General features: G+C 43.8%; 1 protein-coding gene across 1 annotated transcript in view; it reads right to left on the bottom strand.

The window, feature by feature from the left end:
- Positions 1-7,581, bottom strand: part of LOC139365995 (adenosine deaminase domain containing 1 (testis-specific)) — a 40,546-nt gene extending 32,965 nt beyond the window's left edge. The window contains exon 1 of the mRNA XM_071103067.1: positions 7,520-7,581. The gene's annotated coding sequence lies outside the window, so the exon portion shown is untranslated. The remainder of the gene's footprint in view (positions 1-7,519) is intronic.
- Between the last annotated feature and the right edge of the window lie 7,813 nt (positions 7,582-15,394).

The raw sequence follows: 15,394 nt of genomic DNA on the forward strand, positions 1-15,394 counted from the left end.
TCTGTGTCATCGTCGTCCTCACCAGGGTTTTGACCTGACTGCAGTTCAGCATTGTAACCGACTTCAGTGGGCAAATGCTCACCTTCGATGGCCACTGGTACTCTGGAGAAGAGAGCACTTCACAGATGAATCCCAGTTTCAACTGTACCGACCAGATGTCAGACAGTGGGTATGGCATCATGTCGGCGGGCTTTTTGCTGATGTCAACTTTGTGAACAGAGTATAAGCTACAGACAACTTTGTGACAGGCATAAGCTACGGACAACGAATCCAATTGCATTTCATTGATGGCAATTTGAATGCACAGAGATACCATGACGAAATCCTTAGATCCATTGTTGTGCCATTCATCCGCAGCCATTAACTCATGTTTCAGCATGATAATGCACAGCACCATATCGCAAGGATCTGTACACTGTTCCTGGAAGCTGAAAATGTCCCAGTTCTTCCATGGCCTTCATACTCACCAGACATGTCACCCATTGAGCATGTTTGGAATGCTCTCTAACAACATGCATGACAGCATGTTCCAGTTCCCGCCAATATCCAGCAACTTCGCACAGCCATTGAAGAAGAGTGGGACAACATTCCACAGGCCACAATCAACAGCCTGATCAACTCTATGTGAAGGAGATATGTGTTGTGCTGCATGAGGCAAATGGTGGTCTCACCAGATACTGACTGGTTTTCTGATCCATGCCCCTATCTTTTTTTAAGGTATCTGTGACCAACAGTTGCATATCTGTATTCCCAGTCACGTGAAATTCATATATCAGGGCCTATTGAATTCATTTCAATTGACGGATTTCCTTATATGAACTGTAACTCAGTCAAATCTTTGAAATGGTTGTGTTTATATTTTTGTTCATGGTATATGATAGGGGTTCCAGTGCATGTCATAGCCTATGGCCTAATTATTGTTCAATAGTCTAGTGCTTTGATGTGCAGCCCTGTAAACAGCCACTTGGAAACCAGACCAACAGTATGTACAGTATCTATGGCATCCATTGGTAGATAAAAGGTAGATAACACTGAGAGGCTTGGACCCTTCATAACATGCATTAATTTCCATATGAATCCATGTATACATTTAGTCAGTCTGCACCATATCTGAACTGTATGACTGCAACCTGGATGATTCATATGGTTCCTGTCCATTTTAAGGATCAGATGATGACAGAGCTAATGGGAGGGAGAGAGGGCTAACTGGCGCCAGCCATGTTCAACCGCTCTCTCTCTCTCTTTTCTCTCTCTCTTTCTCAATCAACCTCTCTCTCTCTATCAAACTCTCTCTACTACAATCTCTCTCTCTCTAGAACCCCATCTCTGTCTATGAACCTCTCTCTCTATCACCCTCTCTCTCTCACCCTCGCTCGCATTCTCTATTGCCTATTGTCTGTAGATAACTGAACATCAGGAGGCTCCCTTAGTGGTTGACACAACTTTTCTGAAAGATCTGCCATAAATCAAACAGCCCTTTGTATTTCCCTTGACTTCATTCTCCTCCATCTCCTCAATCTCTTCAAGCACCACTCACATCAACCAGCCCATGTCCATGTCCATGCACCTCTCACATCACCCAGCCCAAGTCCATGTCCATGTCAATGCACCACTCACATCACCCAGCCAATGTCCATGTCCATGTCAATGCACCTCTCACATCATCCATCCCATGTCCATGTCCATGCAGCTCTCACATCACCCAGCCCATGTCCATGTCCATATCAATGCACCTCTCACATCATCCATCCCATGTCCATGTCCATGTCCATATCAATGCACCTCTCACATCATCCATCCCATGTCCATGTCCATGTCCATGTCCATGTCCATGCACCTCTCACATCATCCATCCCATGTCCATGTCCATGCAGCTCTCACATCACCCAGCCAATGTCCATGTCCATGTCAATGCACCTCTCACATCATCCATCCCATGTCCATGTCCATGCAGCTCTCACATCACCCAGCCCATGTCCATGTCCATGTCCATGTCCATATCAATGCACCTCTCACATCATCCAGCCCATGTCCATGTCCATGTCCATGTCCATGCACCTCTTACATAACCCATCCATGTCCATGCCTCACTCACATCACCCAACCATGTCAATATCCATGAACCTCTCACAAAACTAAACACATGTCCATATCCATGCACCACTCACATCACCCACCCATGTCCATGCACCTCTCACATCACCCAACCATGTCCATTCACTTCTCACATCACCAAACCCATGTCCATGTCCATGCACATCTCACATCACCCAGCCCATGTCCATGTCCATGTCCATTCACTTCTCACATCACCCAACCATGTCAATATCCATGAACCTCTCACAAAACTAAACACATGTCCATATCCATGCACCACTCACATCACCCACCCATGTCCATGTCCATGTCCATTCACTTCTCACATCACCAAACCCATGTCCATGTCCATGCACATCTCACATCACCCAGCCCATGTCCATGCACCTCTGACATCACCCAACCATATCCATGTCCATGCACCTCTCACATCTTCCAACCCATGTCCATGTACATACACCACTCACATCACCTAAACATGTCCATGCACCTCTCACATCACCCTGTTCATGTCCATGCACCTCTCACATCACCCAACCCATGTCCATGCACCTCTCACATCACCCATCCCGTGTCCATATCCATGCACCACTCATTTCACCCAGCCTATGTCCACGCACATCTCACATCACCCAACCCATGTCCACTCACCTCTCACATTACCCAACCCATGTCCATGTCATTCCACCTCTCACATCACCCAACACATGTCCATGTCCATGCACCTCTCACATCACCCAGCCCATGTTCATGCACCACTCATGTCACCCAACCATGCCCATGCACCATTCATTTCACCCAGCCCATGTCCATGTCCACGCACCTCTCACATCACCCAACCCATGTCCACTCACCTCTCACATTACCCAACCCATGTCCATGTCATTCCACCTCTCACATTACCCAACCCATGTCCATGTCATTCCACCTCTCACATCATCCAACCCATGTCCTTGTCCATGCACCTCTCACATCTACCAGCCCATGTTCATGCACCTCTCATGTCACCCAACCATGCCCATGCACCTCTCACGTCACCCAGCCCATGTCCTTCTCCATGCACCTCTCACGTCACCCAGCCCATGTCCTTCTCCATGCACCTCTCACGTCACCCAGCCCATGTCCTTCTCCATGCACCTCTCACATCTTCCAAGCCATGTCCTTGTCCATGCACCACTCACATCACCCAACCCATGTCCTTGTCCATGCACCTCTCACATCTTCCAACCCATGTCCTTGTCCATGCACCACTCGCATCACCCAACCCATGTCCTTGTCCATGCACCACTCACATCACCCAACCCATGTCCTTGTCCATGCACCACTCACATCACCCAACCCATGTCCATGCTGATGGCATTTCCTCATTTCTTCTTCTTTCCTCCCTCTATTTCTTTCGACCTGACAGAGGAGTGCAAATTATGATCATGCAAGCAAATGGCGTGCTGGCATGTTTTCTCTGGAAGCGACCCAAGGCTAATCGTCTTTAGTTTGGCTCGCCGCCAGCAGGTTATTCGTTTTCCTTTTCCTCTCATGTCTGTGCATCTGATGAAATGGGAGCGTTCATCCAGGCAGGTCTTCACGAGGAGGGGAGAGACATCTGAGGGCAGCGAGTGGTGCTTTGTTAAATCATGCTGAGAGGTATAGGCTTCTACCTCTACCCTCTATCTTCAACTACTGAGAGGTATAGGCTACTACCTCCACCCTCTATCTTCACCTACTGAAACATATAGGCTACTACATGCACCCTCTATCTTCACCTACTGAAACGTATAGGCTACTACCTCCACCCTCTATCTTCACCTACTGACAGGTATAGGCTACTACCTCCACCCTCTATCTTCACCTACTGAGAGGTATAGGCTACTACCTCCACCCTCTATCTTCACCTACTGAAACGTATAGGCTACTACATGCACCCTCTATCTTCACCTACTGAAACGTATAGGCTATTACATGCACCCTCTATCTTCCCCCATTGAATGGATTGAGGGAGCAGTAAAAGCCTTGCCTCTCCTATCCCATGACACGTGTTCAGGTTGTTTCAATGGAGTGAAGACATATTAGCTATGCTAGCCTATCAGAATGGAGGTTGTACTTAAGGATGTTGATACGCTAGAAGGTTGTGTGTTTAGTAATCCTGATACAGGCCAAGCCATTTTCACCCCAAAGTACACTAGATAATCAGTGTCGTTGCTCCAGAATTCATATTGAAGTGGAAGAATTTCATTTCCTCACAATTAAAGGCCATGTTTCATAATGAAATCTGAAATGGGATTCTTCAGGCACTGTTCATTATTTTTCATTCAAATGTGAGCCTTTTGGCAAAGGAAATTCAATTCATCACACACTGCATATAGTTCATTTGGAATTATCTGGAAGAAAAAAAGCCTTGCCAAAGGCCTCTTTTTCTTCACAGAGCAGCCTCAGCTGCTTTTCTAAAACAATTCCAAATGTTAACCGTTTATCCTGCAGGTAATACACACGTGACACGTGAATGTTAGAATGTACACCCCGACGATTGTGAATGCTTGTTGTTAGTTATACACACATTTGTTAGCAGACGTTGACATGTTTGAGAGGGTTCATGGGTTCTCGTTGTGGAATCTGATGTGGGTCCACACTCCTCTGACATTGGGACTGTGTTGTACTGTAACTGTGATCAAATCACCCAATATCACCCCACTGGGCACAGATGTCAACTCAACATCTATACCACATTGGTTCAATGTAATTTCATTGAAATGACGTGAACACAACATTGATTCAACCAGTGTGTGCCCAGTGGGACCACACAGCTAACCACACAATGCCATTTCCCCCAAATGTTTGATTGATTTCACGCATCTAATTATTTCCGTGTTCCTTTCCTATTCCTCCCCATTCTTACCTAACCACCACCAACTTTTTGAGATCAAGAAGTTTGTTCCCACAAGCTCCAGCGGCAGCTACGCTAAAAGCCACCCAACCCAGGTACGACCGGGAAACAGTAGCCGGTCGCTCGGCTGCCCACTAATGGATCGCACTCATTTCATCAGCAATCTGATATTTAATGAATATATATTTTATATTTTATCGGAATGTACGCCCTGTTCCGAGAAATGGTCACCCTGGGACTCTTTGGATGGACCTTTTCCTTCCGACTGGCACCTGAACACCAATCTTCCCTCATTCAGCCGGCCCACAAGCCCTTTCACCCCGCCGCTTTCTCCGCCTTCAATATCGTATGTAGATTAATAATGCATGGGCAGTTATTAGGGCTGGTTCAATAGGAGATTTGCTGATGGAGGTGGGCGTGCAGCGAGTGAGTGTGCCCGGAGGGAGCCTGTGTGTTGTTGTCAGCCCCCATCTGCCAGAATGCAATAAGGGGAACAATGGAGGCCTTGATTTCCACCAGCAGGCCCATAATCTTTAAATGGCTATTAGCAGAGGAGTGCAACCAGTCAATAACCGACAAAATCCTTTTAAAACCTACTCTCTCTCCCTCTCTCTCTCTCTCTCAATATCTCTCCTTCTCTTTTTTATACATCGCCAACATCCTTCTCTCCCCTATCAACTCCTCCTTGCAGGTTGTTCCTAGAGTCACAAGAGTTACTTTGGCCATTTGTCATTTGTGACACCATCATCATTACAATATGTCCTGTAAAGTCCCAATACTATAAATCCTCAGTTGAGAATTCCTTAAGTGGATGCATCAATAAACAAATCAAATATTTACAGCTTAATATCCTATCCACCCTTACAGTATAACATGCTACATGTCATACTGTATGTTCCTGATTAGTAGGTTTGCAAAATTCCAGTAACTTTCCATAATTTCCCTGGTTCTCCAGAAATCCTGGTTGGAGGATGCAGGATTTCCTGCTTATTACTTCCTGGTTCTGGGAATCGTCCAAAAGAGGATTTCGGGTAAACAAGGGAATTTATTGAAAGTTCCCGGAATTTTACAACCCTACTGATTAGATTCTGAGTTAGGATGAAAGTGATTTCTTCCAGGAGGAACCACTAAGAAATAAGCTCCTCTTATATCATAGCAACAATAAGCATGTAATGCCTTGTAGTACCAGGAGAGGAGAGAGTGTAACCACATTGCAGTGACTGCTTAGATTTGCGCTCACAATTTGAGTGAAGTCATGACATGTTGTTCATTTCTCTCTGTCTACCGTGCTCATTAACAGTCAAATCCAATCTCTCTAACTTCACAAACATCCACCAAACCATGCTGATCTGGAAATTAAAGAGATGGGTTTAAAGAGATACCTAACTTTAAAATAATTCACCATGGCTTGAAAGGTCTGAACGTTTGTACTCTAGGCATAATTTCACAAAGCTGTTGATTAACGTGCAGATCTTGTATCACAAAAAAAAGCAGCTTGTTGTGATGATGGGCTTTTTGCTGAAAACAATTGGCAGATTGAATTACAGTCAAAGCTGAAATTGAAGTGTTTGAAATATTAAATTCAATGAAAGCAATAACCTTTGCGATGACCACAATTATATCCAAATAAAACTGATATTTATTGACGTCACTAAATATTACCTGCAACTCCGACGTCTCATTGGATCGAGTTGCAGGATTCATTGGAGCTATCAGGTGTTAATGAATTCTGGTCCTATACAGGACTTTGGGCTAATAGCGCTCAGAGAGAATATTTCGTTAGAGCATTTAACAATTAACTCTATTGAATTGTTGGATTTACGCATCACCTTTCCCTTTTCTTATAGAAAGACGGGTTGATCAAGAGACATACACGTTACTCTCTTCAGCTAGATCGCATAACTGAATAAAGGCCACCTTTTTTTTAGATAAGGAATCTGTGCCCTCTAATCAAAACAATAAACAGATCTTTTAAACTACCATGGGGTTATCCCATTTTCACTCATCAACACTTCTGACTTGACCGGGCTTGTCTGACCTCTGTGTTCCACTATCACATGATCACAACGGGTCGGGTCAAAGGTCATCACTAATGGATGGCGTTCCGAGGAAAGAGAGCTTAAGGCAGGACCGGTATCCCACCCATAGCGTAGACAGAGCACATCTCTGTTTTGGTGTTTGGAATGTTTGGACACTGTAGTCCAAGGTTAGCTAAGCATTAGATATACGTTGTAAAAGCCCTTACAGGAAAGACTGTGCACAGAGGAAACGCTTCCTTATGTGCCTTGTCCCCTCTCTGTCTGTTTCCCTCAGTGTCTGCACACACAGCAGCAACATAGTCATCCATCTTCATTATATAGACACGTATTCGGTTTTGACAGTAGAGGCTCTGCTAGACTGGAGGAATTAAAACACAGACAGACTATCAGCTAAAAACACACCATCAACTAGGCCCAAAGCTCAACAAACCTCTTCATATGTTACATAGGGTTATTAAAAGGAAAGAGAGCATTTTCACTGCCGTTTAAAAATATTCAATCAAACCTGGTTGCAGGGTTTCCGGGTTAAGTCACAGACAGCGTACTTCCTCTGCAGTGAAAAGTACCTCTTATGCAGTTGAGTTTCCTTTTTGTTGCGCACCACAAACATTGTTATTGTAGTGTTTGGTTGTGTGTGATCAAGCCACTGTCATGACAGTTCACTTTGCTGTCTCCCCATCTGGAGTGTCACTGTCTCGCCAGTACAGACCGCTCCGTGCAATCACATCCCTCTCTCTCTGGGAAAGAGAAGGTGACAGGGATGTTCATGTAGGTAGTATTGGTGGCATTAATGACTTATCTGTCGGTTTTATTTGATTTATTTCAGTTTCATAAGTAGTGTTAAAGGGAAACGTCACAACTCTTCAGTCATTTCTCAGATTAATTTAACTGAAATTGAACCACTGGATTTAAAAGATTATTTCAAACCTGGCAATTGGTCAAAATACACAGCTCTCCCTAAAGTCCAGAACGACACTGAACAAAAATATCAACACAACATGTAAAGTGTTTTTCCCGGGTTTCATGAGCTGAAAGAAAAGATCCCAGAAATGTTCCATACGTACAAAAATATTATTTCTCTCAAACTGTGTGCATAAATTTGTTTCTGTCCCTGTTAGTGACCATTTCTCCTTTGCCAAGATGATCCATTCACTTGACTGTTCACCTGTGGCATATCAAGAAGCTGATTAAATATGTGCAGTTTTGTCACACAACACAATGCTGCAGATGCAGAGCGTGCAATTGGCATGCTGACTGCAGGAATGTCCACCAGAGCTGTTGCCAGAGAATTTAATGTTCAACATTGTTTTAGAGAATTTGGCAGTACATCCAACCGGCCTCACAACCGCAGACCACGTGTAACCACGCCAGCCCAGGACTTCCACATTCGGCTTCTTCACCTGCAGGATTGTCTGAGACCAGCCACCCAGGCAGCTGATGAAACTGTGGGTTTGCACAAACAAAGAATATCTGCACAAACTGTCTCACGGAAGCTGTGTCCTCATTGTCCTCGCCGGGGTCTTGACCTGACTACAGTTTGGCATTGTGACTGACTTCAGTGGGCAAATTCTCACCTTCGATGGCCACTGGCACGGTGGAGAAGTGTGCTCTTCACGGATGAATCCTGGTTTCAACTGTACAGATGGCAGATGGCGTTGTGTGGGCGAGCGCTTTGCTGATGTCAACTTTGTGAACAGACAGCACCATGGTGGAGGTGGGGTTATGGTATTGGCAGGTATAAGCTACAGACAACGAAAACAATAGCATTTTATCGATAGCAATTTGAATGCACAGAGATATTGTGAGGAGATCATGAGGCCCATTCATCTGCCACCATCACCTCATTTTTCAGCATGATAGTGCACGGCCCCGTGTTGCAATGATCTGTACACAATTCCTAGAAGCTGAAAATGTCCCAGTTATTTGATGGCCTGTCCCAGTTATTTGATGGCCTTCTTTGATGACCTTATATACTTATCAGACATTTCATCCATTGAGCATGTTTGGGATGCTCTGTTCCAGTTTCTGACAATATCCAGCAACTTCGCAAAGCAATTGAAGATGGCTTTATATGCAACTCAGTCAAATCTTTGAAATTGTTGTGTGTTGCATTTATATTTTTGTTCAGTGTAGTAATTCCAATGTATTTGCATAGTAATGGAGATGATCAGTTTTTTGTAATCACACAAGTGCAATAGGGACTGCCCACTGGCACATCCCACGCATAAACACACCCCTAGACTCACATAGACACATAGACTTAGACCGGAGGCGGTCATCCACGTTGCCAGTCACTCAGCGCTTCCTCTTGTCGACCCTCCGAGGTATATTTGCTGTCAGTGTGAACAGGTTTTCTTCCCCCTACTCTGATGCGCTGCTCATCTTATTCGGCTAAACTTATGTAGTTGCCGTTCAGTCAGGATTGATGGGAGCCAGGTATCATGCCTGATGCCTGTGACTTGGCCTGAGAAGAGGCATGTTCCACTGCAGAGAGAGCTTGTCTCTGGTTCCATCCCTCACCCCCTATCTGTAATCACCCAGTGATGGAGGATTGTGCAGGGTACACTTGGTGAGATATAGTTTAGGATGAGAAAAAAGGGCCTTTTGCAAACAAAACAAAAACAATTCACTTTCTAGACACTGCATGTTGAGAATTAGTCAAGTATAAATCAGTCTTACATTGACATGTTAATGCAATGATGTGTAAAAGTATTTTTGCCTTGTTTACTTTGCCAGCCACGGTACGGTATCAATATCACAGATGCTAGCTAACTTAGCTTTCTAGCTAACATTAACCACAGTTATCTAACCGCAGTTGTTACATTGCTAGCCAGCAACAGTTAATGTTCCTGGCAGAGTAGTATTTGTTTATCAACCTACAGATAGCCCCTTTAACTACTGTACTACTGCTAATCTGATCCTCGATCTGTGCTCAGGAGCAACGTCTACCATGAAGACACTATGGTACTACAGGCACAGGTTACAGTATCCCATGTTCTGTTCAGATTCGCTGACCTAGAAGCTCCTTCTAGACAGGAGAAAATTGGGTGCATTACAACAAATGAATACCGCTTTGTCTCTGAGGCAAATGAAAACTCCTCACTCCGAGTGGATTTGAGGCCTACTCCAGCAACCCAGAATCATGGTTGGCTATCCCTAGTGTCACCTCTAGCCTATTAGTCTCTGTAAAGGATGATGAATTAGAGTTGGAGGCGGAGACCCGCCTCAGCACTGTTGTCGAAGATAAGGTCATAAGAATGATAAAGTGTGTAGCGTGAGTGCTTTAATAGTCCACGCCACTGGGGCAGGCGGAAGAGTCGAAACACGAAAAAATAAAAAAGGGGATTTCCATGTTCCTTTTTTCTGTTTTGTTCTTATGTAGTCTGTCCACACGTTTCAAGACCACATTAGCCTGCGGAGATAAAGCCGAGGCAATAACTCAGGGAGCTAGTGGGTCTTCAGGTCTCAGGCAATGTTTTTGATCACATGAGCATTGCTCACTGAACCATCTCCTTTAACGCTCATATTTACTCATTTGCAAAAAGGTACATTCAAGAATGCAATATAAAACAATTAAGTGAGTTATCAAAGGATATTGTTTTATGAAGATTAACATAATAAAGATTGTAACCGATAGGGATGCCTCCTCAACAACGCCCAGTTGTCGTGGTGACTTACGCCTTACCTCTGGAGCATCGATCAAATCCATGTCTCCTGCAAAACACGTCCAGCTTTTATTTTGTTATTTGTCCCTGAAATGATTAATAGTCACTTAACATATTACTGCCCGGCAAGCTGCTGCAGCTCCTGTAATTACACATTACTTTCCTTATCTGCTGGTGTGGGTTCCTGCCTGGAGGTGGCTGTGCTCACAGGGCACAAAACACTAAACAGAAATAAATATTCTACAACTCTTCTGTTTGCCGATTAAACATGGATGCCACTCATTTTTGACTGCCAACATGAAGAGGGCGGGGTTATGGTGTGCTTTAATATGAAACTAAAAAGACAACAGGCCTGTGTGAGCTCATTCTATCGAGCCATTTGCTTTGAAGTACTGTAATGCATTTTCTATTATCCCGGCACGAGGCCTCATTTGTCAATGTCAGATGTGAGGTTTTGTTGCCAAGGCCCCAATAAGACTTCCGATTAAATGTTTTTGAGATTTGTTGCACATTTTCTCTCATTGTCTGATCAAGCATGACAGTGAAACTTCTTCAGTTAAAAGCTTGACAGGGAAGACGAGGGAATTGCTCACGTAGAGACAAATGAGTGTTTAGCCTAGGGTCAACGAAGCCAGAGCTCAGGGTTTGCAGCTTACATGCAACATTATAAATGTGTTTTCTGCTGTCTTTTGGCAGTAGTTCCGTGAATCAATTCCTCTCTCCTTTATTTCCGAGGTGACTGACTACGAAACACGGGGTAATAGGTGCATACTGTAGCTTGCGGTTCACAACAAAGCCACAGGTAGGCTATACCTCTCTGGAACTGGAGAGCACATATCATGATCTTCAATGAAGTATGAACTATCCTTTCTAATTAAGGAGGCTATACTAACATAATCACACATCCCAACATCAGACTATGTGGGAAGACAGTTCATTATGGCACTTCATACTTCCTTTGGGGACAATAGAGTCTGATCTGGGTTGGGGTGAAGTAACATAGCCTTTAGTTATTTTGAACTTTGACTGAAGAAAAAGGATTTAGGATAGATTTATGGTGAGAAAAAGTCAAGAAGAGCCACTTACTGTCCACTTGGAGGTATGAAAAACCCATTACTGTATCTTGCGCGTACTTTCCATAAATGTATCAACGCAGTGAACAGATGTACCACATTAACCATCACTTGAGAATCCAAATTGCCATTTGAAGGAATGGGTTTGAATAATACATGTACTGTAATGTAGTATTATTAATAAGTTCTGTAACTGGATCTGGTGGTCACATCCATTAGTGGGGAAACATTTGACTCGGCCACTGAAATACTTTTGTCTCTCTCCTATGGATTCTAGCCATTGTTGACATGCTACTAATCATACCGATCAAACTATGATCACCTTCCCATCCACATTTTATGGCAATGTTCTATTTAGAAATGCTCATGCAACTGGCCAGTGTTACCGAAAGAGTATCTGCTGTGTCAAACCAAGAACTATCATAACAGATGATTGACTGGTAGAGACTCCACCATCTGCTGCCTTACATCCTTCAAGTAAACCACTTCCTGTCTCCCCCATCGCTGTACCATCAAACTGAAAACAACTTTGCCCCACCCCTCCCCATCTTCAAAGTTCCGAGCATTGATTGGTAACGTTGACGCCTGGACATTGGCTGGGAGCCCAAAATGATAAGCGTTCATATGGGACGGTGGGGCTAAGTGCTAAATCAATGCAGCAGTGTCTCTGATGTGGATACCATTACGGAGAAGACCAATGGCGGCGAGGTGGAGATGATGTTTCCCCAGGGTGGCCTTTGGGAGAAGCACCCGATGACTCATTATTCTGGTTTAGCCATTCACATGATCAGTTACACCCTCTTAGCATTCATATGTATCTTCCCTTTACAATGTTTTGGTCAGATCCACATTTGTCTTAATATTTCTCTTACTGACTTAAGCAACAAATATCTATCACAAGCATCACTATTGATTCATGAGGTTTGTTCCCAGTTCTGAGAGACCCTCTTTGTGGTGTTACTGGCATTCTTTTACCAATCAAACAAAATCGCCCTGGATTTACACAAAATGCACTGTAGTTGCACTGTCACTGGAGAACAGCCTTTTATGTACAGTATATTTCCCTATTTTTGTTTTCAATTTTAAATATGCATTAATTTAGCTTCAGTAAGTTAAATGGACCCTTATCGAGCTGCTGGTCTCTTGTGAATAAGACCGTGATAGACAGTTTCTACTGAGAGAGGCCCGGTCAGAGGATCGGTGTTGTGTTGTGCTGCTGCCCCCACAGCTGCAAGGTGTCTCATTAATGTCAGGACGCCTCACCATCCACATATTTCCTGTCAGCCTGACGTGCCACAACAGGGAAGGTCATTTTTCAAACCTCAGCTTTGGTTTCAAATTAACCCAGCTCTCTCGTGCTGAAGCTGTGACTAGAGAGCGTTTGATTGTGATAGGGGGAGACTTTGATGGCTTAGTGATCATTATGGCTGAGCGGGTATATGCCCGATGCAGTAAATTAGCTGGCTGTCCCAAATGGACATTACACACCACTGCAGCCGTCGTTGGGGAGGAGGACTGGGTAATGTTGCCGACGCATTAAGCCGTTTCCATCATTAGGCTCGTTGGAGCATATTTCCCACGCGAGTCATGTGTTTTTGTTGCCATTCAGGTGTTGAGTAATATTTCTATGACTGCTTGAAGGGTAGATATGATAAGGAGATGCTCTACTGCGTTCAATGATAACGTGTTCAATTTTCAATGCCGTTGAATTAACTAATACAATTAAATGTATTCGCTTCAAATGAAAGTACTTAAGATACACTTACAGATTCAGTTGTATTCAGTAACGTGTGTGGCATAGTAAGCATTGGCGTCATTTTGACTCGTGGTCTTTATGTCCTAATTTTCCCTTATTCTATATAAAGTGTCTTCTATGAGTCAAAAATGTTGTAAATGTTTCCCCTATTTTCCTCTTCTGTCCGTTAGAGTCCTGGGTCAACCTATCCCCCAACCCCGCTCCCTTTAGAGACCCATAATGTCGAAGGTTTCTATGGATGGGGTAGGCAACAGACTGAGTAGTTGTGCATGGAAACTCGAGCACACTTCAGCAAACTTAAAATACCAGCACAGATCAATAGCTGCAGCATGTATCAATTGACCAGACCAGTGAAGCGGAGCCCTAGGACCCAGTCAAACAGACACCCCACTCACATACGTCACGTCACCCGGTGGCAGACAGAGGCCAAACAAACAAAGCCATCTTATCCTTCTTCATTTGCCTCTTTGGCCTTGTGCTGGAGATGGCTCATCTGATAAGGGTAATCAAGTTTTAACATCACCAGTTCTATAATAAAACATGCACACAGCCAGGCACACGCACACACTTGTCACGTGCACACCAACACACACACACACACATTATTTTCTTCCTCAAAGGGACAACGAAAAGGGACAACGATATGAGAAAACATCTATCCCACTTAAGTTGATGTGTTCTGCCATAACACTAACATGACACATGAAGCAGAAAATGGTATTTGGACATCATAATCACATGTTGTCTCAGAAGTTCTCAAAACACTTCCAAGTGAAGCCTTCGGTTATCTTCTGCCGGTTTGGAATGTAATGGTCTAAGTACATAATACATAATTACACTACTTTTATGGATATTGATGTGGGCAATGGGGCAGAGAGGATCGCACCATCAGAGCTGAGTCAAGGTCAGGCCTTGCACTGAGCTGCTTGAAGCTGGGATGGTAGCTACAGGTTCCAATACCACTGGGGTGCTGCCCTCTGGGGGAGGGGAGTTAGAGGAATCTGCCCTATTGAAAGTGTAACACACTTGGAAGTGCTTTGCTTCATGCTTTTTGAGATGGACCGTTCGCCTTTCCAGTTGGTGATAAGCTCTAATGACGTATTCATTCATTCGTTTTTGTTTATAACCTTTCTTGCAGGGTCTGCGGCAGTCCTCTTTGATAATCTTTCATGCACCATCTCATTACCGAATTATCACTTTTGTAGCAATTATTTACCCATGAAAACGGCACTGTAAAGGAAATTTGTCTGAAGTCACATAATAACCAAAACAGGCATTTTACATGAACATTCTGCCCTAGGGCGTCCCAGTGGATCATGCAAATAAATGAAAACGTAATGATTATCTGTATTGTTTGCCTTTTCTAAAACAATATCAAAACGACAAATTATTTTAATTTCAAATGGAGACAAAAATAACATAATTAAATGCTAGTCTGCTGCCTCTGGGCATCTCAGACACCATCTTAAAAATGGTGTAAAAATATTAAAAACAGAGCCAGGGAAAACGACAGCACTTTTCAGCTGGTGAAAGTGCACCTTACTCTGCTGCTCTGGAATGCATCCTGGGTAATGTGTTGTCTAGTTGTCTAGTCTTCATGTCCGTCATGTTAAATAATGCCAAAGACAGAAGACAAGTGGACCTTCTCTAGATTTATAGCCATTTAATGCTGTCTCCTATTTTCCTTTCAGTCTCATACTGTTGTAGTTGTTTTGAAACTAGTGCAAAGTCTCCAGACGCGGGATTAATCCCACAGATGTCGAGGTGATTTATATTGAAGCCTTTACTCTTTTTAATGACTCCACGCTCCACAGGTCACGGCGCAATCCTAGAGGTCAAAAACCAGAGCGACAGGGTCAAGTTTAGGAAGACTTGTAACAGATGGT

Source organism: Oncorhynchus clarkii, chromosome 14 (genome assembly GCF_045791955.1).
Source record: "Oncorhynchus clarkii lewisi isolate Uvic-CL-2024 chromosome 14, UVic_Ocla_1.0, whole genome shotgun sequence".
In the NCBI taxonomy this organism is placed as follows: Eukaryota; Metazoa; Chordata; class Actinopteri; order Salmoniformes; family Salmonidae; genus Oncorhynchus; species Oncorhynchus clarkii.